This window comes from Bacillus rossius, chromosome 8 (assembly GCF_032445375.1).
Source record: "Bacillus rossius redtenbacheri isolate Brsri chromosome 8, Brsri_v3, whole genome shotgun sequence".
NCBI lineage: Eukaryota > Metazoa > Arthropoda > Insecta > Phasmatodea > Bacillidae > Bacillus > Bacillus rossius.
Window position 1 is genome coordinate 34649104 of NC_086336.1, and position 27689 is coordinate 34676792.

A 27689-nucleotide genomic window follows, 5' to 3' on the forward strand; every position below is an offset into this window, starting at 1 on the left:
AAGCCGGAAAGCGCCAATGCTTGAAAATAGACTTGTCTTTGTGGTTGGTAAGCTGATTGCGCTTCGTGATTAAAAGAACGAAACAAACGTAGGAAAATTCATTCCGATAATTATTCCAGCGAATGGACCGTGAGTGAGACACTTTTCATTTCAACACCTGCGTTTTAAATCCTCGTAAATATGTTTGTGTGTGTATGTATATATATCGTGCCTAATACTTACGCCTGCAATGTGTAAGTACCATTACTTATTTTTCACGTATTCGCGATTTTTTGACGTCCAAATATAGAAGTTATTCGAAATTATTATTGATTATCGCTCAATAATGAGTTAAGGGTTTTTTGTTGCAGTTGCAAATCTTTGGTACTTTGTTGTGATTCCGGCAAAACGTTAGTCCTTCGTGTGTGAGCGACTTGAGTAACGCAGATTTGAGAGCTGAAGTTCGTATCAGCCCACCTTGGTCGGAGATTGGTCAACAACGCAAGGGTTGTGGTTTTCCCCGTATTCGTGTGTTCCGTCTGGGAGTCGCAATTGGCGGGTTGTTGATCGTGCGCAGATCTCCGGATAAGAATCGACTGGCGAGAGGGCGGTGTTGATAAAATGGCAAAAAGATGAAACGCGACGATAAAAAGTTTAACAGGGTTTCTCAGAGCGGGCGCGTTCCTGTTTATGGGCTTTCAAATTTAATTACGCGCGGGACAAACGATCAAATTCGTCGACTGAAATTGCCCACAGTAAAGTTTCCCAACCACCGCACTTCACTGTCGTTAAACACAAGCTTATTTTGTTTTCGCTGAGCTCTATATCTGTCCCGCATCTTGTGTCGATGGGTAAATCCCATTTTGTTAATCTTTGAGAAAAATCATTGACTTTAACAACCGAAGTATGTTTTCATATTTTGTGAGGTTGTGTTCCAAACAAGCCGGAATTACAATAGTCGTCGCGTCCGTCCGTCGCCTGTCCGACCGTCATCTGATAGTCCGTTCGTCCCCGAGTGATATGCAACCTCAGTCCGTCGTAATATTTATCCATTTCAACGCTAAAAACTGGTGAGAAAATTTCTCTTGTGTAATTAGGTTAGTTAAACACTCATTTAAGCTAAGCACTTATAACTCTTTTTTTTTACTCTGGTAAGTATTTATCCAAACATTTTCAGTTACAATGCGTAGGTAATTAAATTTTTGTGACTCGTACAAATTTTGTTTCAAAAACAGCCTTTAAATTGTGTTTTAACGCACGTGATAAAATAATTATCGAAGTAGATAAACAAATAAAATCCAATAACTTTTAATGTAAATAATATTATACGTAAATAATATTTGACACGCAAAATCCTGGATGACATGGATATTATATTTCATTCTTCCATCCGTCAAAAGTATGAAGTTTCAAACTTCCGACGGACGAATCAAATTTTCTGGACATCTGTAGGTCACGTGAATGACGGACAGACGTACGGAGGCAACGGACTGTTGTAATTCCGGCTTCAGAATATAATATAATAATATTATTATTATTTTACGATTTGCTTTTAGTTAAGTCCCTCGTTGATACATTTCGAGTGGTAATTTAGTAAAACGCTAATAGCTAATAGCGATGGCAAGCAAAAATAAAAATAAAAACTACATATTAAAAATGTAAATATTTTTTTGGTTAACCATCTGTTAAATATTAAAAAAAAAAAAAAAAACATTATGCAGATGACACCCTGACTAGAAAAATCAGCAAAGAGTTTGGTAACAGGTTAAAAAAAAAAAACAATATTAATGAAGAAGAAAAACAGAAAATGCATTAGAAATAAAATGTAAAAATTAAACTTGTATGAGGTGAGATAAATAATTTAAAATTAGATTATTTAATGTTGCGATCGTGCCTAATTAAGATTTCCCAATTTTTTTTTACAAAAATTCAATTTTAGACATATTGGATCCGGATTAAGAGATCGCAGTAATATTATATAATTAAATGGCATATTCTATTGCTTAATTGGCATTGGCGGAGGAAAATATTTGTTTAAATGAATATGATTGTAATACATCACAATTGCCATAAAACTTGAAAGATAAAACATGTTAGATTAGATAAGCAGCTAAGCAGATAAGGCTAAGAGGTAAGTGCTCGAACAAAGAATCATTTTTAAAAATTATTTGTCTAATTAAAATTATCGTTTTTTATGTATATACTTTATTTAACGAAAATTAAACACTTATATTTAGTGTTCCAGTGTTCCATATATGAGTGTAAATTAACGAATTATATTTGACAAAATTAAAAATTCTGCATTGCCAGGCAATTTTTATTTTTATTTTAATGAAAATAAGAGATTACTAGCCATGTTTTAGGGCATTCAGAGTTGGGTTAATTATGTAATAGATGCAGGAGCGGAAAAACGAATGAGAACGTACAAGCTTCAAGCAGACAAAGGCAACACCGATTCCTCGAAAGTTTGAATAGTAATTTGTTCTTGTTTGCCGTTACTTTTGAAGTTAATGCCCAACATTTAAATTTTAAGTTATTGATTTTGTTGTCAGTTTTTTTAACATGGCCGTTTTTTTAATTAGTGCCAGTAGGAACTTATCTTTAAATGCAATATTTGAAACGATTTTGTACTAATTCAATTTCAAACGAACGTTCGTTAAAAAAAAAGCTTGGTTTGTGGAACCTGGTTGATTTTAATTCTGGTTTTTTTTATTATAGGTTATAGTGCCGTCGTTTTTTCCCTCCTAGTTTTAATCCGCTTTGAAGTTAATTGTTGTTTAGACGAGCTAGAACCTGTTCTGTAACAAAAGAAAGTTTTACGTGTCGTTAAGCAGGTGTTTGCTATTTGTTATACGTTTAATATTAACATGTGTCCTAAGAATTGATTGTCTGTCAGACAAGCGCTAACTGTTGGTTGTCATCACAGCACAACTGTTGGTAAAGCCCATGCCAGCGCTGCGCGTCACTACATTCATTCATGTCATTGCATTTTGGTAGCGAGCTATCGGAAATAGTTCGAGATCTTGGGACGTTTATGGTGAATACTTGTATTGGCAGCCGCTCAATATTATTTCTGACGTGCTAATTTGACGATTTGACGTAGTAAGAGGGCTTAAATATTTAAGTATTTTTTTAAATTTAGTACATTATTCTAGTTACTAGGCTCACAAAAGTGTTAATTTTGACATGTGGCGAATGCAAACACAGTGCTTAAGTTGTATTCTAGATATTAATGTACATTTTTAAGCAAAACAGAAAAATAGGCATCACACTGAAATGGTAAGACATACAGCTGTTTGTGGTGTATAGGCAATAATTCTGACCGCGAGGATTAGCTTGTTGCCTTCTGCTTCTCCTTGTAGATAAATGTTCTTGACAATATTTACGACGCATAATAGGAGAGATTAGTTTTACAAGAAGCGTTATTTTGAGAGTCAGTGCAGTACTAATTAATAATAATTTTTTATTTACAATTGGATATTTTTGTACATGATATACGGCACATAAAACATAGCTTGCTAATCTTTGCGCGAATGTTAGTTTTTTTTTTTTAGTTTATACAAGTAGTTAAGTATTTACGTTACTTAAACGTTAACTTGGTGGCAATATGAAACTTAAAAGTTATTTGCACCTTCTAAATAAAAATTGTATACGTTGCATAAAAACATAGTAACTCAAACAGAGAAAATAAATCCTACTTAAAAACTCTCAACATAATTTAGTCAACTATTGCTTACTAATATTTTTTTATTTAAAAAGTGATTAATTTTTATGTAATTATGTAACTGATGGATTACGCAGTTAAAGGTAGTCCCAAACATTTTCAATGCGCTTAGTTTATTTTTAAGGTCGACCGAATCTTGCAGATTAAAACGTTAGGTTTATGACTGTCTTACTATGGCAGGCCTAAGATCTATATCGGACCCAAGGTTATTTATGTTAAATTGTTCATTTTGAATATCTAATGCGATTGTAGTATCGTCGTAATTTCGCCACCCACAAAAAAAGATAAAAAATCTACATTAATAAAAGAGAACAGAGCCGTTAAATTTGGCACGTGAATTATCTGGGGGGTTTTCTCGTTTGCACCTCAAAAAGATTTTTTAGAAATTTGTCGGGTTTTTATTTTAGCGATTTTTGACGTTTTCTCTTTAATCTCCATGGTAACGACTGTTGCATTGTTGATGATGCTTTCTTCGTCTCTTGCCAACGGCTATAACATCGTTGATTATTTCTTCATCGCAACGACTTTTACATTGTTGATGACTTATTCGCTTTGGCATCATAATCTAGTCTTTCTGTAATCATTTTTACGTCATATCGACACAGCATTGGTCAAATGAATGCGTTTTTGAAGGCGTTGAGTCCAAGATGGCGTTTTTGGTTTGCATTTTTTTCCCTGTTTTATCTTTTGTTTTATAAGTTGATTTTCAAGAATTGATTAAGGTTTTTTTTTTGTGTCCGAAGCGTGGAAATGGCCTTCCCAATGAGTGTTCTGTTCTGCCTGCAGACTGCCGTAAGGAAGCACGGGTTGATCAGCTAGTTAATAAAAAAAGTTACTAATGCGTTAGTCCGCATAGGCTTTTTTTCTTCTTTTGGTAATCGATGCGTAAGACCCCGGTGGCCGAAGTTCGTGTCCTTGTGGTTGACGTGTTAACTGTAATTCACGAGGCCAGCTGGCCAGTGGCCATACCGCGCGCGGCCAAACATCTCTTTTTTTGTTTACATCTCTCTCCCTCCCTACTTCCCCCCCTCCCCCCAAATCACCGGAGACAGCCTCGCTTCTAATTGAATTTACGTAGCGGTCCCGAAACCGAAGCACCGCGCCGCCACATCTGTAAGAATTATGCATGGACTCTGGGAATTAGCGACTGTTCGTTACGCCCTTCGTTACGTTGGCGACACTGAAACGACAAACCAATGCCCGTTCCAGTTGTTTCCCCTGGGGTTCCCCAGACTAATTGACGAAATTGCTCTTAGCTTGTGTGTCTTTTTTTTTTAACTGGTGCCACCCCACTGTTTTTTTTAAAAACTCGTTTATCTGGTTGTGTGGCCGCTAGTCAGGAGGAATCAGTCAATTCGTAATGTAGTGAACACTAGCCGAAACATTGATGAATTATCAGTAATTATACTTTAAAAAATAAAAAAAATACCCATCTTTTACAAGTCACGTTAACATAATTTTTAGTTAAGTGAATTTTAGTAGTACGAAGTCATTAAATAACCTTTTTTCTTAGATTTAAAGTTTGTGGCTCACATTTTGCGTGCAACGTTTTTTTATAATATATTGCATAATGATATTCATGTCGAAGTAAAATTGATGTAAACGAATTTGTTGTTGCAGAGTATTGATCATAGGCCTAAACGACTGACCAATTGATAAGAGGGGGGGGGGGAGTAAAGGTTCTTGCTACTTATTCTTAATATATTTTAGTGTCTTCAGATTGACTATTGTTTTTTTGAAATGCTAGAAACGTTTAGATTACGCACATGAAAAATATGCTCACTACTCTCAGCGGTGACACTTAGTAATTTTTACTTTTTTTTTGTTCCTTAATTGTAACTTTATTTTTACATGTTCTTAGATTTTTTGTACGAAATATCCCGTTCATGCACGAAGAGTTATCACTATCGCTTGTGCGATAGTTATTTTTGTTTCATCATAAATCAATAAAATAGGTTTTTCCAAAACCCTGAAAAACCTGACTTTCTATGGTTCCGAAAAAAAAAATATTTTTTTTTTATTTTATAAATTATACACTAAAAATAAAGTGTCTGAAGACGAAGACTACGTATACGCACGGTTAACCCGAAACTGCATACCTACCACATGATATAATGCTTCCAGTACATGCTAGGACTCACATAAAAACAATTGTCTTCAAGTTAATAAAAAAAACATTAAATAGGGACTTGTGTAGTAGTAGAAAAAAAAACATTTGTTTATAAATGATTAGATGTGGTTATGTTAAGACGTTATTTAAACTTTTGTACAAAAACCCGAAATAGTATTAGCAAATCAATTGAGGATACTTACTATGGCTCATGAAATGGTCGTCAGTAAGTGAACTCCCTTGCTCGCGAGAATGGCCACGCGCACAGGTGACGCACTGGGCTGGGGCCGGCGGGTCGACTCCGTGGGAGGAGGGAAAGCCTGCGAGCGCGGTGGAGCGAGCATTCCTAACACGTGTGTGTCGGCGCCGCCTGGCCTGACCTCCTGCCCCCCCCCCCCTCCTTCACCATCTCCCTCTCTTCCTACCCACTCCCTTCCTCCTCCAAGCAGGCCATCAACCACCTACCACAATCTCGCGCTCTCTCTAGCCAGTAGATGCTTCCAGCCGATAGACGGGAGACATTGCAGGTCCCGGTGACTACTTGATCCGCGGCGCCACGAGTGTCTCTCATACACACACATAAACAAACGATAGAGAGAAACTCACTACACACAAACAAATAACAGAGAGAGAAATACACAGACAAAGAGAGAAACATGCATAGAATGCAGAAACTGAGAGAAACACACGAACAAATATATAAACACAACACAGATAGAAACACAGGCACAAGGGGAAACACAAACACGCAGAAACAAGAAGGAACACACAACAACAGGGAGAAAAAACAGAGAGGAACATACAAAATAGAGAAACACTTAGAACAAAGCAAAATGCACAGAACAGAGGAATGCACAACAGAAAGAAACACAACACAGAACGTTAACCGAATGAAAGAGACACATATACAGAAACACGCAATAATCGAGAGAAACATACAACAGGGAGAAACACATTCAGTCAAACACACTGGCTGAAAGAAACATGTAGACACACATACGTGGTACATACAGTGTATTCCATTTCTTGCTATATGTTTTTTTCTTTCAGTGTAAAAGACGTGACAACTTGTCACGCTAGTTGGTACGTTTGTGACACAGGTTATATGTGGGTTCAATCACGTGCAACTGATTGACGCGAGTTCAGGCTATCGCCATATGTAAGTACTTAACTGATTTCGGTTGAGTTTATGAAACATCAGTTTTCCCATTATGCATTCAGTGGTAAAATCCTAGTTCAAGTATAGTAAGTTCAATTGTTTCCTGGCTGTACGGATTTTTAGTTGCTGTTATATTTTTACAACATTAATAAAATATCATTACCTATACAAATGATTTGTTTAGTCTGGTTTGTCTCTGCATTTCCTTACATTTAGTTGGATACTGCACTTAACAAAAAAAAATTAGGCTGTAACAAACAAATTTCAGTACTCATACATATGTGGCTTGTTACTACGCATCTCGTGGAATTGTTATAACTAAAGTTTAGAATGTAATGTATACGCATGATTGTACTTTCTACGCCCAATTTTCTCAGTGTGATGACCAGATGCCCAAGTTTCGCGTTCTTCAACGAAGTAGCGAATTCTTCCACTTCATGGTCGTGTTTAAATAAACAATGCGTCCTGAGATCTAACTCGAAGGTAATCGCTTGTATTTCACCGGCAAGAAAGTTATGTCTACAACGTCGAACCGGCTTCGTTCTTTCTTGTGTTGTAAGCGCTCTTTGTTCCAGAAGTTGGTCGTGCTGTGAGTCGTTCATAATCAGCATTTATGCTAAGTTATGTAGGTCACTGAGGCTGGGCTGCGCTCTAGATTCGTTGGTCACGTGATTGGACGGTTGGTTGTCACAACCAGTGGTACTGCTTTCCCACACATAGCTTGCAAAGCAACATGTGGTGTTTGTTTACGAACAGTGACGAACACCCGAAGTTGTTTACAGTTGCAGAAGTTTACGTAGACCATTTGGTACAGCTTTTGAGAACGGTCAAAATTGAGTAAAGGGACACAGACTATACATATATATATGGTTCATAAATAATGAAATGAGTGCCATGCGCCTTGAGACGTTGAAGCATTTATAATTTGATTGGTGACTTAAAAGAAATGCCAATACAGATATAGCTTTGTTGTTCCCGTGTGATTTTGGTGGCTGTGATTATTTGGAGCGATTATATTTTCCTGTCGATCGACTTCTTGGTTGTAATTAGAGATGCGTCGAATCCCAATTTTCTCCAATCCGAATACAGAATTCGAAGACCAGACAATACTTCGAACATGCCCCTCGAAACCGAATCTAGGTGTAAAGAGTTAAAGATGTAAAATAAATGAAAAATTATTACCTATGATGTTGAAACATCCTAGACTTTAAATCTTCACAAACTCAATTTCCATAATCAATACATTTTGTAATTTGATTTATTTAGTTACATGTTCAAATAACAATATCTTCGGGAATGGTACCTGGTTAGGGATGAAGGAAAAAAACAGTTCTAGTAATTTTTAAAGGTTATCAGTGTTTACTTTATTTCGTCTAATATTTTTCTTCTAGTTGTTTCCCTCGAATATTGAATACGGAGGATTTAATTGTATATGATGATTTAAGGATTTTATTGGCTCATCCCTAGTTGAAATACATGAGGGTGTAATTCTTGTCGTGTGAGTGCTTTCAAGTAATTGTACCGGGGTTTCAGGCCTAAAAACTCTTCTAAACACACCCGTTTTAGCCATTTTCACTCTTTTAAAAATACATTTTAAAAACGAAATGCAGAAACAGAACTAATCATCCTCCCTTAGAGTAAACAGACGCCACTCGTATGTATTCAATAGTTTTCAAATCGCGTGGCTTTTTTTCTGAAGTTCTGCACACAGTGTGTGTGTGTGTGTGTGTGACCGGGTATAGACGGAGGGGGGGGGGGGGGAAGGCGGCTTAATGACTTCGGTGTCGACGGAACGTTACGAACCTTAATCCATTCCGTTCCGTAAAGTTTTAACCGCCGTCGCCCGAAGGGGGGGAAATCGCGTGTCAACAGCTGTCGAGATCGTGATGTTTAGCCGTCGGAGGAAGAAAGGGTTGTTGGTTGGAAAAAAAAAAAGGGAAGGGGGGGAGGGATGAAGAGAAGAGCTCGCCTTGCTCGCTGAATAAACAAAAGAGGCTGGCGGTGGCGGCGGCGCATGGATGGGGGCCCCCGAGCGCGACCGGAGACGGCCGACGACAGCCGAAGCGGGCTGTCGCCGTCCCCCTCCCCCCCCCCTCTTGCCTAGAGGAGGCCATTATCGTCTCTCCGCTTCCGGAAAGCTGCCCGTCGACTAGGCGCCTCGCACGCGCTGCGCTCGTTAGCTCCGTGCGCTCTTACCCTCGCCCGCCCGTGACAATCAACTGCTCCAGCCCCGGTTTCAACAAGAGCGATTAAAAATATCGATAAAATAACCTCGATTATTTTATCTAGATAGATTCTTTTTTTTTTTTTTGTTACTTTTCTCGATTAAACATTGCGTGGTTCCCCCTTGACCGAAGAGTTATTAAAATGCGTTTCGAAGCACAATTTAAAAAAATAATTTGTTTCCTGAAGCGACGTGAAGATGAGATATTTAAAGTTTTCGTTCGTTGGGTCACCGAAAATCAGTTCATTTTGTTTTCGTTGGTTCGATTCTTTTCTCGGGCGTTTCCTCCAACTGACGGTGCACGAACGCATGGATTGTATTTTACAATATTTGATCGATGTTTGTGAGTTTTAAATTTCGTTCTAGATAAACATAAAAAATACTAACAACTAATAAAAATCTGGTTGATGAATTATAATGTAGCTGCGACGCTAGTTTCCGAACGCAAGCTAGCTAACTGCTGGTAATGCGTAACCAGGAGTGCTCATGCTTGGTGGTGTATTTCATTGTTAAATTTCCTCTTCGTGCGGTGGATGTTACAAATGTTTTCTTTTCACGAAACAGCGCGATAGGAGGACGTGAAATACGACGCCCGCGCGGATGAGGAGAAAAAAAAGAAAAAGAAAATGGCCCTCTAGGCAGCGGTCTCTCGTTTTTCATGGCCCGTTAGACGAGACCACGGTTTCCCGGAGGACGGGGGAGCGTTACTTTGGTCACCCCTAGGTCTCTCTCTCTCTCTCTCTCTCTCTCTCTCTCTCTCTCAGCCTCTCGGCTGCAGAAACTTCGTGGATTGCTCAACCAAGACAAATTGCTTTGAAAAGTGTGGTTTGATATATATTTTTCCCTTTCGCTCTCTCTCTCTTTCTCTCTCGCCTTTTATCCCGTGCGCCGCCTCCTTTCCGGGCTTCCAAGGCTTTCTTCTGCTTCTCGCGCGGTCCTGAAGGTCAAAAGCACCATCCGCTGGATGAGTGTTTTGGAATCTAGAGGGGGGGGGGGAGAGAGAGGAAGGTTAACTGTTACTGCGGTCATCAGCCCTCAGTCGCTCGTGGGAGGGACTTGACTCCGACTGGAAGACGCTAACTCCGGAGCAGTTATCACTTCGTAAACATCCTCTCCTCCTTCGCTGCTTCTCTGTATCCCTCTCTCTCCTCGCCGTACACTCCGCAATACCTTTGGTCCCCACAACAGCAACAGCTTTCTCCTCTGATGTAAACACCGCTTCCCAAATACTGTTATGGCCTGTGTCTTGCGGCGTATTTAAAATTTGTCAATTCTAAAAATAAAATTTAAAAAGATTACCAAATTGTTTACGTATTCTTCCGCCACGGTTGTTCTTTCATCAGTGCGTGTAAACATCTTCGTCAGTTATCGTAAAACATCACGTGTTGTTTGGCAAAGGACAGTGAAATGTAGAAGTGCAACCGTTACAGTGTAATCTGAAACCATGTTTTGCGTGACATGTGACGCTATCTGTTGGGGTGGGCCCATATCTACTAACAAAAAAAAAACCTTGGATCCAAAGTTTTAGACTTACAATGTTAATTTAACTAATAGTCGACTAATTGCTTAGTAAAATATATTTAAGCTATGCGAAAAACACTTAATGCCGTTTTGTAATAAAAATATATATTCTATATAAATGAGTAGGATATGCAAAATTTCTGGTATGCCACATTACAAAATATGTAGTACCCAAAATAGTAAAGAAAATTGATTTTCACTGGTTTGTTTGCCTGATAATAGCTATGTTAGTAAGATATTTTGAAAGCTACTATGTAGTGGGTGAACCCATAGCTAGTTCAAAAACTAGGTCTCAGTCTTGGCAATTATAGTTTCTTCCCCATGGCGACAGTTAAGAAAATGGGTGACAGTTGTAGCCATTTTTCGTACTGTGAGACGAATTACATGAATAGTTGAGCTGACACACTTTTTTTTTGACAGGAGCTTCAGTGGATATCGCGTCATGATGGACAAAACACTCATGATTCATGTGGCACCACAATAGCATCAGCAATGACTTTATTTTTAATTTAGATCTTGTAAGAAATTTTAGCTATCAAAGTCTAGATTTTCGCCGAAGCATGTCAAGAAAGAGACACCTTGTCCTCTAAAGGTGTGTGTTTTGGAGATTTTGCACGCGCGTTTTTATCGGTACGTACGTGACGCAAGTTGTGCTAATATTTTTATTTTGCTCTGTATTATTCCCCCCCCCCCCCCTTCCCGGTTGCAACCATAGCATTTGAATTTTATTTCGGCAAAGTTATTTTAAACTTGTTTTCTTCTTATTTTCTGATCGATCCATGTAGTTGAAGTTTTATTACGTAAAATACGTTTTTTATTTGGCCAGTTATTTCAGGTGATGCAGCATTGCTGTAGGAGCGTGTATTTTTTTTTTCGCGAAATAATCACCTTATCGATCAGTAGATTGCAATAAGGCATGCTTGCGTAAGTTATTGGATTTGATAAATTATTGGATAAATTATTGGTGTGCTGTCACTTTTTTGGCATGTAAATGAAAAAGAAAAGACAATGGTAGGTACGCGGGTTTAACCCTCCACTGGTCTGGAAATCATTTCGCGGAAAATACATGGTCCTAGCGTTTCTTTTGAGAACTTGAGTGGTTAAACTGTTCATTTTAACGGTGTTACGAACACAGGAGTTCTGACCACAGCGCCAGCAGTTACGTTGGAAGGGTTTTGGTTTCCCCGGGCATTTCACTGGCTTGTGGCCAATGAGTTGGCCAGCCAACTGACCGGTCGCCATGTGTCGCCTCCTGAAGAATATTCTCTCGCGTTTTGGTTTACGAGCTGAGCTCTACCTCGGGAGTCTGTTAATAGCAGTTTTAATTTCCGGGATTTTTTTCCCCTCTTCTTCCCGACCGTGTTAGCTAACCGGGGAAAGTTACTTTAAATGCATAGCGTTCGTTGACAGTCCCCCCCCTCCCCCCAGTGTCATAGACAAGAGACTCAAAATATAGCCCATTCCAGCTGATCTAAGCATTCTTAATTTATTGCCAGGTGGCTTATTCCAGTCGAGAAAAGTGTTAAAAATGGCAACAATTGACCTAAAATGTTGTCAGCTCAAACTAGTAATGCAAGTCAGACTATATTTCATTTAAGTAGGTAGAGTATTGTAAATTATTTTGCTTCAATTTTGCTTATTTTGCTTCGTGTTTTTTTCTCATTATTGTAAATTAATTAATAATATAACCATCACAATATTTTATAAAATCATTAATGCATTTAGTAAGAATATATTTAATGGTTTTTATATACTTAATATTATTATATCAAACATAGCATTAACTAACAGCATGTAATTACGTTTATACAGTTTTTAATTAATAGTCTGTGTGTAGCCTTTGTCGGGCATTACTAATAGTTTATATATCATTCATAAATCAATAAGAAATTGGTTTTCTCACAATCCTACACCTGAGTTGTTGCGTGTTTTTTTAAAATATTAAGTTTTTATTGATTTTGTGTTTGATGTTTAAAAATAAGTAACTCATTTCAAAGGCTACTTACAAAATATTAATTTAAAGCTATGTATCACACGATTACATGCTCTTAAGTCATGCTAGGAGTGATGTAAAAACTGGCCTTTTAGTTTCTAAAAACTATTAAATACATATAGAATTTATAAAACACTTTATAAACATTTAACGATAGTTATATGTTTTTATTAAAAATGATGAGTAAAAACACGGACTTATGGAAGCAAAAATACTACCCCCTTATATGTTGTGCAGTTGTCGATAGGAATGTCTTGTCAGAAGTCAGCGGACTCAAAAAAAAAAAAGCCAGCTCTACTGGAATGCACTACGAATGGATTGGTGGCGGTCCCAGCATGCTCTAGGATTCCGGAGGTCGGTTGTGGTGAAAGGTACGCCATGCGAGAATTCCTCCGATTCTTAAGCTTTCTCCTGTTATCGACCCCCCGGGAGGGGAAATTGGTGCGGCTTTTCTCCTACTGCAAAAAAAAAACTGTGCAGATTGTTTTGCATGTCTTTTTTTGGGGCGGGAGAGTGAGAAAGACGGAGAGAGAGATGGTGTGTGTGTTTTACCGAATCTTTGTTCCTTCTGAGGTTCACCAGACATATGTAATTGTTATAGCGTCTCTTCGACAACGAGGTTATTAGACACCGCAACACACAAACACATCAGGGGATATTTTAAAGGATTCTTGATATCAGGGAAAACCAAATTCAAGGATGTTTTGAACCAAAGTTCGAACCCGCCAACATTAGAAAAACTGTGCGTGTTACTGTTTCTTCAAACAATTCTGCCATTTGGAACACGCCAAATCTCTAAACGAAAAATAAATTTACAGCAGGTAGCGCTATCTATGCGGGAAGTGCAGGGACTGTCTCAACATCGTTCTCTATGCTGCTGGTTGAACAAGGAGGAACGCTCACGCGTTCACAGCGGAACTGTACAGGGTACATATCTATTTTCCGAAACAAGTGCAAGCGCACACTATTTGTCTTATTCTTTCGTTCATATATCTCTTTCGGTTATTTTTTTTGGGGGGGAGGGGGGGGATGAATCATCGCACAAAAAAAAAAGAGAGAACGAAAACGAGCTCAGTAACGTACTGTATATAGCATAGTATTCTCTTTAAATCTCTTTGGCCACGGTACCTATTCTTTTTCCTTTTCGCGTTAGAAACGTTTCACAATGTTTCACGAAAACGTTGCATTAAAATTCGTCCTTAAAATGCTACTCTCATCACGCTCAAAGAAGTTTTACTTAAAAATAAATATTGGTTGTCTGTAAAGTCGGTTTACGGACGATAGTTTAACGTGACAACGTCATAACAAAACATTGATGAAATGATTGCATACTTTTATGAATAAAATTGAATCATTTTTATTGAATTATCACTATTTTTTATGGATACAAAGAAGGAGTGAAATGAAATCTACAATTTAATAGGTAAATCTACTTTTATTTGCACTCATTAATTCAAACATATTTATTACTTTAACGAAGAGATTATTTTAACTATAACTTTTATACATGTTTGCTATTTAACTTCTTCCAATCTGTGTTATTCTGTTAAGGATAGGACGATGATAGGAAAAGTAGGAAACGAATGGGAGTGTTTCAAGTTTAACGTGCCTCGAAAAAGTCAAATCGATTGGTTGTTCCAATCGATTGGAATAGAGGTAGATGCGGCGCAAGCGTACAATGAGCGTAACGGGACAATGCGCGTAACGGGACAATGAGTCGGCCGGCGTTAATCGATTTATTAGACGTTGTCACGTCAAAAAAAAAAACCGAACGCGAACGGCTTTGTCGGGGCCTAGTTGACGGAATGTGCCGAGCGTGTGAAGATAAGTTTCTTCGTAGCGGGCGCCGAGGGCGTCGATTGGACAAGCGGGCCGTGGCGCGGAGCCGACGGCGGCAGGAGGAAAGGAACACCACGGTTGGCGAGGAAGGGGCGGCAGGTAGGAGGAGAACTTGAAGAAGCACATTGTCCGGTAACGGTGCGCCGCCAACGCTAGGGAGCAGCGGACCGTGCGCGCGCAACATGGAGTAAATAACCTCGCAGCAGTCGGGAAATGGCGGCGTTCCTCTGGAATGAGAGTCCTGCCTGTGTACGTACACCCCATTCCCCCCTCCAACTTATTTTTTTCCCCCTAATGGCGTACGAAATATGTTTTATTTAAATATTATTATATACTCATAAGGGAAAAAAACGTAATTGGGCTGTCATATTTCACTTGGGAAGGGGTCTCAAATCTCAGCATTGATCATGTGTCAAAAAATCTGTCATAACCCCAGACGCTTAATGTTTTCTGGATTTTTTTAAAGCTTCTTTTGTGGACATTAAAAGCTAGCGACATTACCTCATAAAGCGTTTTTTCCCCCCGAAAATATGACATTTTGAGTAATTTTGGAGACATTTGAGTCAAATTTGGAGACTTTGGTGTCTTTTTGTGTCCGTGTTTAGGTCTTGTTGTAGAGAAACCTATAATTCGACTCAGAGTACGGCCCTCCATCAAATCTGCGTTCCTGCAATTTTAAACTGCAGCCCCCCTTTTGTTCTTCTAAAAGTAACAGGTAGTTCAGGTTAGAACTATTATGTTCCATGCATAAATTCATCACGAGGATTGATTTGTTTTGGTGGGTGGGGGGGGTGGGGTGCCCCCCCCCCCGCGCACTTTTAAGTGACCGAAACTCGAAAGGTTGGTTAGATTAGGTGTGCTCCAGAAATAATACGTAAGTTGATGATATTCCTCCTCCAGGAATAAAGATTTCTTTCAGTTTGGCGGTGTTTCATCAGCGACATTTTTAAAAATCTCAAAAAAAAAATCATGAAAACATTAACCGTCGCAATTTGTTTTTTTTTTTATTTATACTCCGACCGCGAAGTGGTTTGAGCGAGCAACGAACCTCGGATATGATCAGGGACTGATCCAGGGGTCAGTGACCTGTAGGCCTTCCCCCTGCAAGTCGTGCCTAGTATTTTAAGAAATGCAAGATGGCGCGGAGAGTGTTTGCGCGGAGTTTCCCCTCTCAGCACCCTGGCGCGCGCGGGGGAGGGACGCTGGATCCTGGGAAGGGTGAAACGAAGAACAGATGCTGCCGGCCTTTGGTTAATAACAGAAGAAATTGTGGTGTTCCTGGTTCGGAGGGGGGGAGGTTGGTTTTTGCCCTGGTTTAAAAGGGGGAGGTAGGTTGGAGAGCGAGTCTTGCCTTGGCAGCAGCGCAGCCGGTCCCCGCTGGTATACCCTCCGGGGTCGCGCAGACAGGCCAGGTGTGGATGTTCCAGACACGTGCCGCCCTCTGCCCCTCCTTAACATCCGCCCCTCCCTCCCCCCCCTCCTCCCTGTAACCATCACAACTCGACCAGCTCCTGTTCCAACACCTGCGCCACCCACTTCCCCTCCCCTCCCGCACCGGTTACCCCCCACTCCCGTCAACCTCTGCCGCCCCTACAGCGGCCCAGTGTTTCCAAGCTCTCCAGTAAACAAACTACGTATTTCCAAGCTAGGACATTCGAATACAGTCTGTGGCGCATCACTTGTCTCTAGTTGTGGTCTTCTCCAATGGGATATGTACATTTCTGCCACTGTTGTTCTGTCAACAGTGTTTGTAAATAACTAACATCGCGTGTGATCATGGCAGTCGTGAGAAGTGGTATATAAGAGGCTTAAATCTCCATGGCCCGGTTTAATTTAAAAAATATATATATTGAATTAGTTTATCCTGAGAGTAGAAATGAAACAGACGTCTATTGCTAATAGAATTCACTGGAAACTTTACAAGTTATTCAATTCGCCTAGTCACATTTTCAGCTATGACTACTGTAACATTACAGCTTTAGATTTTTTTTTTTAATTGTGGGGTTCAAAAAAATCGTGCATTAAGTAACTATTTTTGCCCTCGGGTCCTTGTTATCTTCGTCCGCCGACCGTGCATATATGATGGTGACATATGGTAAATAGGTACCCACAACTTTTTTTTGAGAACGGTCACAGGTAAGCCGAGTTAAATGACGCAGACTACATAAAGTACGTTTGTGAGTATCGCACAGAGAGCGGCAAGATTATCAAGTTTTTAAGTGTGTTTTCGTTTAGACATTTGGTTCCAGCGTCTCTGCCGACAGCGAGGTAATAGCATCGACACTGAACATGGGTCACTACGGGACAGGTATCGGTCAGGTATCCCAGAATTCTCCCGGAGTGATTTGAGATTCTAGTGAAAACTAAATTCACTAAGGATTGACTGAGAATCGAAGCCAAGGTCTTCCACAGTGCTAGTCAAAAGCCTTTACCACTGTTCCAGTAAAATGTTGCGTTGTTATTTGAGGTGGAATCCAGACCCACGACTCAAACCGCTAGACCATACAAGGTCTGACAAAAATCTGTGAATTATTATTTTTAGTTAAATTTAAGTATGTGTATGTTTAGCACAGTTGGATTAATAAACGTAGTGGTTTCAGGGTCTTAGCCAGAGTTATGTGTCCCGTGGTGTTAGGGAGAAAGTTTTGGCATTATCCTTCCAAAACTTTACTGTTGTAATTAAGACATTTTTTTTTTTACTTTGTCAGTGTAAATAGTATTATGTATAATCTACAACAACAAAAAAACAAAAGAATCACTAGAAAAAAAGGTATTTGAACTAGAAACTACAGAATAAATAGTACCTTTGTTCCTTTTGGCTCTACGTCTCACTGTTTGGATTCCCAAGCAGATGAGCATTTCTTTTTTGGGCGAGAGTGGTAAATGGACTCTTTTGTTTCCAGCAATAGTGCGGTGTTCTCCCACACACAAATCCGGGCCAATATAAATCGCATTCCGATTGCTGCTCAAGGTCGCCAGTTTGTCAGGGACCTGGCAGCAGGCGCGCGGCGTGGGAGCAGAAGCGCGAGTGGATCAAGAACATTCTTCCTCGCTTCGTGAATCGCCGTCAGGCCTTGCACAATTTATCAACGCGCGCGTGTTGACGTAATGAGACTTATTTAGCACGCATTTGTTATCGCCTTAACTTTTATTTTTGCGCCATCATTGATATATATATATATAATTTTTTTGAGTAAACTAAAATTTCACGTGGATTCTTCCCCCTAACAGAATTAAGTTTTGTCAATCCCCTCTCCCCGCCCCGGTTTTTTAAAAATTACCATTTGCCAGTTTGTATCAAAATAGTTTTTCATTGCGACTGTTATACAATAGTTACTTATTCATTAAAAAAATATTGATTGAATTGGCCTGCAGGACCCACACACACACACACATATACATATTCATTTAAGTTAGTTTTTGTTCGTGACGTAGATGGTATATTTGTAGTTCTGTAGTGCCGAAAGCACGGATACTTAAATTCTTTCTGGAGTTCATGGCAAATGGTTAGTTGGTGTTCCTGTAAATTTACCGCATGTTTTGTCTTAAATTTTGCAAACAGATATTCATTGAGTGTATATTATCTACTCGGCGGTAAAACGCCCAAGTGTTTATTACTTTAGTCGCACAGAAGAAAAATATTCTGTACTTTTACAAAAGATCCCTTTGGAAACCATTTACCAAGAAATAGTTTGTAATATTACAAGAAAGATATTGAAACTTGGCACACCACATGGCTATGGTTAATCTAGCATATATTAAATTTGTTTTTCGAGAGAATACTACGTATTTCTTACGAAATTTTGGGGCATAATTTTACATTTTATTTGATGTTTCATTCAAGCATAATTTAGTAAACTCTGAAACATATAATTTAATATTCAATAATTTGACTTTATTTTTTGTATTATGCTTATTATTGTACGTAGTTAATACTGTAAAGACATTCATGGACCTGTTAACAAATAACATTTAACCATCGGAGGTACTGGGATAACAGAGAGCATAAATGCTCAGATAAGAATCCAAAGTATTACTGATAACACTATTGTGTGGTGATACAATTATTTTAATGTAGGTAAGTGTACAAATTTACAAGTATATGTAGTATAAGTACTTGAATATTTATGTTCCATGTTAAAAAAAAAAAATACAGTGCGGTTGCGTGAAAGCTCGAAAATAACGTTTAGTAAATATCTGGCGAGAAAAAAAAAATTGTGACCGAACAAAAAATGAGAGAGGGTTGGTGAGAATAAGTTTACAAGAAAATTCCATTATAAAAAGTAACCACGAGAAGACAAACAAACAGTAATCATCTACGCGAGCATTTGTCATACAAGAGTGGGGGTATTCCGTTCCCCCCTCCTTTCCCTCCTCAAATGAATTGCCATTAGTGCCGCATCGTAGCAGGGAAGTTTTGCTGGCGGCGAAACACAAAGGGGTGCGTGTCAGCAGTTGGCGCTGAATTCGCGGTAAGCGGAACAGTTCGGTCGGATGTTTGGAATGGAAGTGATGGTTGTGTATGTGAGTGAGAGAGAGAGAGAGGATAAGGGAAATATGTGGAGGAAGGGAAATGAGGGGGTGGGGATAGATATTCTGCTTTTGTTCCTGCGAAGATGCCGGGCGTCACTGGAATTCCCGAAGCAGGATCGAGGGAAGCACATCTTCCAACCCCTTCTTCTTCCATCTCCATCGTGTCCCGTCTTCCCTCCTCCACCCCCCTACATTTCACCTTCCTACCCTCCTTTTTATACTTTTGGGCTGCTGCTCTTGGGGAGGATTTCTATCGCTGTCGTGTTGTCTCGCTCTCCCCCCCCCCCCCCCCCTAAATTCTCCTTCTCCCACAGCCGTGTGGTTATCATCCGCCCGTCGGCGCGCGTTTTAACCGCGACATGTTTGTTCAACTTCACCGCGGCGCGGCGCGATACAAAACGTGCACCGCCTGCGTCAAGTTTTCACCGTGATCCCTCCTGCTGCTAGTACGGGGGGGGGGGGGGGGACCTCGAGGTCCCCCTTATACGTCTTGTCCGGATTGCCATTGAAGTGAAACTTCTTTAATGCCGACAGATTTAGGTCGAGGATATCAGAGCGTAACGAGAAAAAAAAATTGCATCGCTCAGGAATGGGTGCACTCCACAGCGGAAAGAGGTAGAGGAACCACAATTAGAGAGTCAGACTCTTTAGAGATTTTTGTTGCTATTTGTGTTTCAGTTGTGAACCTCTGTAGTTTACTTTATTGTAAAGTTTTATCATCACAATGAATCAATAACTTTTTTTTTAATCGTTCAAGTGTGTTATTGAGGTCTGAAGTTTCTCTTTTAATGCGCTTGGCTGCCAAACCATCCCCCCCCCCCCCTTCCCTTCGTATAGTCGAAATAGGCATGTGGCTAGATCTTGTATGCAGAAATTAGGACATATTTCCGTCACAGTCAGGTCACAATAATTACAATAATTATTTCCTATTAATTTTATATCAACTCACAGAAATATGATAAAAATTTTAATTTTATTAATATTTTAGGTGATGTAAATATTTATTGATTACAGAAGTTGTGAATCTATTTTTGGAGTAAAATATTTTACAACAATGTTTACTCTGTTTGTCTGGCATTTCAAACATAAGATTTTACTTCTGTATAATTTTCTGGATCAAGAAAAACAAATATTAATATTTACTCTGGCGTTTGCAAAATTTTTTCTAATTTACGGCAATGAATACGTTTCTATTTGTGTATGATTATTGTTTCAAGTACTTATTTATTCTGGAAATATTTTGGAAACTTCTATAAACTCCTGGAATGGTTAGTCTAATCAAAAAAAATTTCAGACAAAGGTTTTGGATAAAAATTATAAAATTAATACAGAATTTGCACGAAATCGATATTGTGCCTACGAAGGGAGTTAAGTTTTTTTTTTAGTTGTCCAATCCTAGTTTATTATACCCTTGCTGTAATGGTTGGACGTATAAAATATTAATTCAGACGAAGATTGTATATAATAATTTAAGGTTTTATAATAAAAAGAACCAACTGATTTAATAGTGTACATGGTAGGTAAATTATGAAAATATTTTTAATTCTACGTCTTTTATTTTTCAACTCTCTGCAACAATAGTTCATATTATCAAAAATTATTTCAGATAAATTTTTTTATAAAAATAATAAAATTTATAAACAAACTTGAACGGTTCTAATAGTTACAGATGAGGGAGTTACAGATTTTTTTTTTAAATTCTACCCCTAATATTTAAAAAAATTTTTACAGCAATGGTTTGTTTAGTAAAATTGTTTTAGATAATATTTAAAAAATATATATATTACGTAGTTTCTACGAATTCAATGTTGTGCCTACGAAGGGAGTTATGATTTTTTTGTCCTCCAACCATTCTTTTTTGAACCCCGTGCAGTTATGGTTGGTCGTATCAACAACTTTTTCAGACAAAAAATTTCGTACGAGTTACATTATGTTCGAACGGAAGTGATATTTTCCATATTATGGGAGTTACAGCTGTTGATCTGTTTTTCTAAAAACCATCCCCATTTCTAACCCTTTGGTCTAATATTGCCCATTAACGTACTCGACCGAGATTTATCACTTCTAGATTGTTTGTATCAGTTTGGAAGTGATGTGTGAAAAATTGCGACAGTTATCTAATCCACAAAATTGATTTAACTTTTAATTTTGCCTTGGTTTTGTGGTCTATGGACCATGAAAGTAAAAACTATATATAATTTTTCCTAAAGTTACACCATGGTAACGGCTAAAATACGTATCATGTCTTTAAAATCCACTTAAAAGTGCACGTGTTACTCAGTACACGTGATAGAAGTGAAACCTCTTTGGCAATTCAAACCTCGACTCGTAAGTATATATCGTAAGGGGTAAACGACAGAGATATGAGAGAGAGAGAGAAGGGGGGGGGGGAGAAAGAAGACAATTTTCTAAAATTAAGATAGCGCGGGATTTTTGGCTGTCATCAAGTATTTTTGTATGTATTAGGAATAATTACTAATGTTCTACGCACGGGATTTGTTTAAACTTTTTTTTCTTCAAATTAGCATATTCTTAGCTGGACTTACATTTACACGCTCGTGCGCTCGTAGTTATAATACGGTGTGTGATTTAGTTAATCAAATAATTCGTGACAAATAATCACCCTGGCAAACTTAAGGGTGATAAAACATTATACCAACAAAATATTTTGTTACGCAGCTAAAACAATACTCATATAACAATTTAAAATTACTGATTTACGCTAGCAATTAAAATAATACGTACTTGAAAGAACACCATTTTTTCCCGAATTCGGCCCGTGGCGCGGTGCACAACAAAAACGCTCAAACCCCATTGTGTTGCCCTCTGCCCAAATACTACCTAAAGTCGGGGTGGCGTCAGGCGCAGGCGGCTCCCTACCGCCGTGACCCGCCTATCCCTGCACCATGGCAGGGTTTTAACCTGAGCCGCACGCCGCCACGTGGAGCCCGCTCAAGGGAACGAGTTCTCTGCACCGTCCGGGTGGTTCGAGCGATAAAAACTTGACGCAGCTACTGCGCGCGCAGCGTGTGTGTCGCTAGTGCGCGTGTGTTGTTTTTTTTTTTGGGGGGGGGGGGGTGGTTCCTCGCGCGTGTGTGTGTGTGCGCGCGCGCTAGGCCAGGGGAGAAAGAGGGAGAGGAAACTAAAAAAAAATAAAAAGACAGGTTGGAGAGAGATGCAGAGAGAACGAGAGAGGATGTTTATGTAATAGTGTTTGCTGCCTCCGAACGCCTTCTTCTTCTCTTCCAGTGTTCTTCTTGTTCGCTCTCTCGCAGCACGACTCCCCCGCCAGGTTCTCAACCCGGCGCGGCGGCCGTAAGCTACCGCTTCTTCCCCTGCTACATTATTACTTGGGGCACGACGAGGGGGTGAGGAGGGGGGAGTGGTGTCTGCGGGCAGCCGAGCCGCCTTGGAACACACTCGCGCCGTCTACATCCCGGCGATCCAACTGCCCTCCCCGCAGCCAGCGGATTGTTTTCGACGACCACACATCATCATCTCGCGATATTTTAATACCATTTTTTTTTGCGTCCAGTCAAATCCTGGCTACTTTCAATCTAGGTGAAAACCATTGTTGTTTTTTTTTTACCGTGCACAGTAATTTTTGTTTTGTAAATTCAACAAGTATATGAAAAACAACTGTACCATTACAAAATAATTGTGTTCGCACTTATACTGGGTTCGGATTCTTACCTCATAAAAAAACGCGTATTTCATGTATGCAAAAATAATTATAGCCATGGTTTGTACAAAGTTGCGATATATGTTTAATGTAGTATTACAAACTATTTCTCGGCAACTGGTTTCCAAAGGAATCTTTTGTAAAGGTACAGAAAAAAAAGTTTTTTTTGTAGGGTATTTATTGGTACTTCTTCCGAACTTCAGTTAATTTTTAACAAAGTCATGTTTCGCCTAATTTTATTAAAAGTGTTTATCAACTAGATATTTTTTAAATTTCACGTGTTTAGACTTCTTGTTCCTTTGCATCACTCACTTTAAAGACTTCCACCATTAGTTGTGTATACAATACGTAACTGCTTCATACTACTACATGCTTGACAATATTACGATTATCTTGTTTTAGCTTAAGTACGGTAATCATACTTGCAGAATTCCACGGCGATTTCGTAACCCCCCCCCCCCCCTAGTCATAGCAGGATTTTTATTGTTTGCCTGGAACCTTGTATCTATCATTTGCAAGCCGTATGTATTTACCGTCTTACCTGGTTTCTTGACGAGACATGGTTAGAGTGTGAAAAAAAAACAGGGGAATTCATATTTGTATTATAACGCTTCTAAGTTGTATATTTCCCTTATTAAAAGAAAATCAAAATTTTCATATTTTACGTTTGCAATTTTAATATAATTACCGCACAGTACCATATATTCACGCAATAGTAAATAATAATTTGAAAGATTAGTGTGTGAACAATTAAGTTCGAAATCACTAGGTTTTTTTGAGACTATGCATTATGTAAGCGGAAAACTTTATATTTTGAAAAAAGGTTGCCTTTTCAATGATTGGCTTTAACTCTCTCTCCCCCCCCCCTTTTTTTTTTTTTTTCCACTTTCAATTTTTTTCTTTCCCCGTATCTACGCTATCAGTTAAGAAATTTACAGGTTTAATTGGCAAAAAAAAAAAAATTGCATTGCACATTGTTAGTGACGCCGTACCTTAAATTTTTAGTCGCGTTTTTTTTTCAATTGGGTGAGGGTTGCCTTGGCTGCGTTTGGTACACCACGGCGAAGGGAGTTTGGAAAGCGGTTGGGGTGAAGAAGGGAGGGAGAGGGGATGTTGCAAGGGTTTATCGATCTGACGCCATCAACCCGTCATTACGGGAATGTTCCCGCGGGCGAGTTGCGGAAATGGCGCGAATGTAATTTGCAGGGGCGTCCTCCCATCCCCGGGCGCTATCTCTCTGTCTCTCTCTCTCACGCACACACAAACACACACACTCTCTCTCCAAACTTCCCACCCTTCTACCTCCGTTCGTCACACAGTTCCTCCCCTCCCCCCCCCCCTTCCCAAAAAAAAAACATCCCGCAAACGGCATCATCGCTTTTGTTTTGTAGGGCAGACACAGGTGGTCCCGCCCTTCATTGTGATGAACAATAATCCAGTGCGGTTCATTTCAGTTTGGCTGGAGCGGGTGAGGGTACCAGTATTCCCGATACGTTTTGTACATCACCCTCTCTCTCGTATAGCGCGTTCCAGCCGATGTTGACGCTCTAAGTGTGATCATACCCCGCCAGCTTGGATGTGCAAATTTCTTGTTACAATACAAATTATTGGCGTGACAAAGCTAGAATTGACGTTGTTAGTCATGTCCGTCGAAAGAACATTATGCCCGTGGGGGGGGGGGGGGTTCAGGCTCCCCTTTCCAATCACTTAAGGCATAACTTTTAAAACTGTTCGCAATTAATTAAAAGAAAAAAAGATCTATAGACTGTAAATGTTACCATGGCCATATCTTTCAAGGTTTCCAATGGATTCTTATTAGCAATTATTGATTTGTAAATTTTGTCTCGTACCATCAAGGTTAACTCACACAATAAAACAGTCTTGACGCCATACCGCCCTTACCCACCCCCTCCCCAGAGATTTCTCTCCCCCCCCCCTCCCCCAACACCGTCTTACAAGGAGAGGGCGCGAACTTCGGGTCGCCGATTTTAACGTCCATTTGCGAGAGCAAAGTACTGAGACAATAGCTAATCAAAAAAACGAGGCACCAATTAATATGCCTGTAGCGTTGCACTCGCATGCGTTAAAACAGCGCGGCCCAGTGATTAGAGGAAATGTCAGACAAGCGGGCGACTCTAGTTCGACTCCAATTTGGATAGGATATTTTATGATGTGTAACATTTTAGATCTCGATACACGGCATTTGGTAGGAGTAATTGCGTGAATGGAACGGAAGTCGCATGGAACGGAAATGTGCAACCACGATGCTGCCATCTGTGGCGGATGGCGCGAACCATATTTCGTAAATACAATCGGAAACTTTATAGTATTAACTGTTTGATGAATTTTAACAAGATTGGCAGTATTTTTTTATAAAATTCCTTGTTGAAAATCAGGTCCAAAGCCGGGGTTTAATTTTATTTCAAGTCTTTTTCGCTTTTTCGGAGAAAAAAAAAAGGGGGTTAGCAAGTAGGCACCGTATGTGTACCAGGTTGAAGCACGGAGAACTTTCCATTTTAAATAACGCAAAAAAAAATCAATGCGTAATGGACCGTACTGTGAATAAATTTTATTTTTTGTATTTTGCAATAAATAAACATGAATTATCACGGCATCGATGTAAAAAGATCAAAATTAAAAAAAAGTTTATATAAAGTGGAATCGAACCCTAGTCATCTACGTGGTAGCTAGCCGTGCTGTCTCAGCTGTCTTGGTGTAAAGGTTCTTGGTGTATTAAGGTGTGCCTCGTTTTTCAGTTGGCTATTTCTGTAGAACAACTGAGAGTTGGGATTACTCGTTTACAGGGTAGATTGCTATTGGGAAGTAATTTTATATCGCAAAGGTACGTCACAATCGACGATCCGAAGTTCGCGCCCTTTCCCTGTTTGTGAGATAATAAACATGCTCCAGCATGTAACTGTTTCCGGAGAGTGGAGGGGAGGAGGATAAGTGATTGCAGTAGACGTGGGAATTATGTACACTAGGCTCGAATGCGGTGTTCACCAAGTGTTCAAAACTAGTTTGCGTGGTTAGTTGAGCCGCGTGTAGACCGATTCGCAGCGGCAGAACAAACGAGCCTATTTAAAACATTCTTCATTCTTTTGTACATACGACATTGTGGGCAATGTTTCAAATCAATATTCCCCCATTGCAAGAACCTTTGAAAGAACGTAAACATTACCTATGTTAAAAATTTAGCTGACGTGAAGTGAATCCGTGATACATTCCAGTATCAAAATAACATATCGATTATTTTTAGTCTAGAGAAAGGCCCCATTAAAAAATACATTCTAATTCTTATTAATTACCAATAGGCCTACTAATAATCAGACATAGAGAGAGAGAGAGAGTTTGTTTTTAAGAAATAAACTGGAAAGCCATTGGAACTACACGGTCATAATGTTACATAATTTCAGATGGGAACTAACTATGTATGTTTTTTTTTCATGTATGCCCCGTAATATGTAACAGTATTTGTAACCTAATCCGGAGATAAAATACCTAATTGACTGGGTTGTAGATTACAAGTTACAACATCGTAATTTATCTTCACGGTAACGTGACTGTACATCCCCATTCCAGTGCCTGAAATAGCTTGTATCTACACTGTTAAATGCCAACATCCCAAGAGGACGTTACGAACTCCAAATATGCGAACCAGTTAATGGAGTATCGATGTGTCGGATATTTTGAATCAATTTATATATCAGTTTTTTATACTGATTCTCAAAAGATAACTTTGAAAGCTGCCGCAAGATGGTGAATGATAATTTTGAAATTTTCTTTGGTAAATGTTTTTTCTTCTTCCGAGATGAATGAAAGTATGTGTACTATCCGTGTCATTCTTAATAATGGCCCTTAAAATTATGATTAACTGTATTTTAAAAATTCTGACTCCGTGTCCGTGTTTAGTTATTTTCAAGGGTCGGTTAATTTTTAAAATTTATTTTACATTATGTTAATGAAAATATAATTTTTTTAGGCCCAAAGCAGGAGGTGTTTATTTTTTTTTTTTTTTTCGTTGCAAGATTTGATAAATTGGGGAATAAACTTTCTCGGCCTTCCGATTTGTGAGTTAGATATAGGCCTAGCAACGGCGTGTTTTAGGCATGACAGTTGCACAAGCCTAGAAGCCCGGGCAGGCGGCGCAGGAAGATAATGCCTGAACAGCATTTTCGGAGCACTGCAGGAATGCGTGCTGCGCGGAGCTGTTGAAGCCAAACATCACGTGCGCGACAGTCTGGCCTCTGTCGTGTTTGATTGTGCGGACACGTACGCGAGATAGCATCTAGTTCACGACAAACAAAGAAGGGGGACATTTGAGAAGAGGACAGCCAGTCTTCTTCTTTGGGCTGGCATGCCCCTTTTCAAACCATTTAAAAAAAACAACATAACTATGTATGACGAGTGGAAATCTGCGTTTATTTTATAGCTGGTTTTATAATATAGTTTGATGTATCCAGTAAATTTATTTTGTAGACGTGATACCGTATCTTATTCACCAGCGTGCGTTTCATCCTAAACACGCCCTTTCAACATTTTTTTATCGTCAGTACTGTAAGTTAAGGGCTATTCATGTAAATTTTAACACTGTTCATCTCTTCCATTTGTTGTTCTTTCACAAATATTTTCAACGAATATTACATACAATCAGTGGAAAACTGTTTAAATTATCAGTGACAGAACAACAGGTATCTTGTATTGATTGTGAGACCGACCCTCAATGGCCGAAATAAGAAAAAAAAGGTCACAAATCTCCATTGTCTCGCTTTGACCACTAAGCAGAAAACAAGAACACAATAACAACAAATGTAAAAGTTTACTTTACACATTTTTACTACACAAAGTCAGAGGATGATTATGTTTATTGCTGTTACAATTTGTTTTTAAGTTTGCTTCGTTGGTACGTGATTTCTTCGAGGCCA

General features: G+C 39.2%; 1 protein-coding gene across 1 annotated transcript in view; it reads left to right on the forward strand.

Moving 5' to 3' along the window:
- LOC134534729 (uncharacterized) overlaps window positions 1-27689 on the forward strand; it is an 83333-nt gene that overhangs the window by 780 nt on the left and 54864 nt on the right. The window lies entirely within an intron of this gene.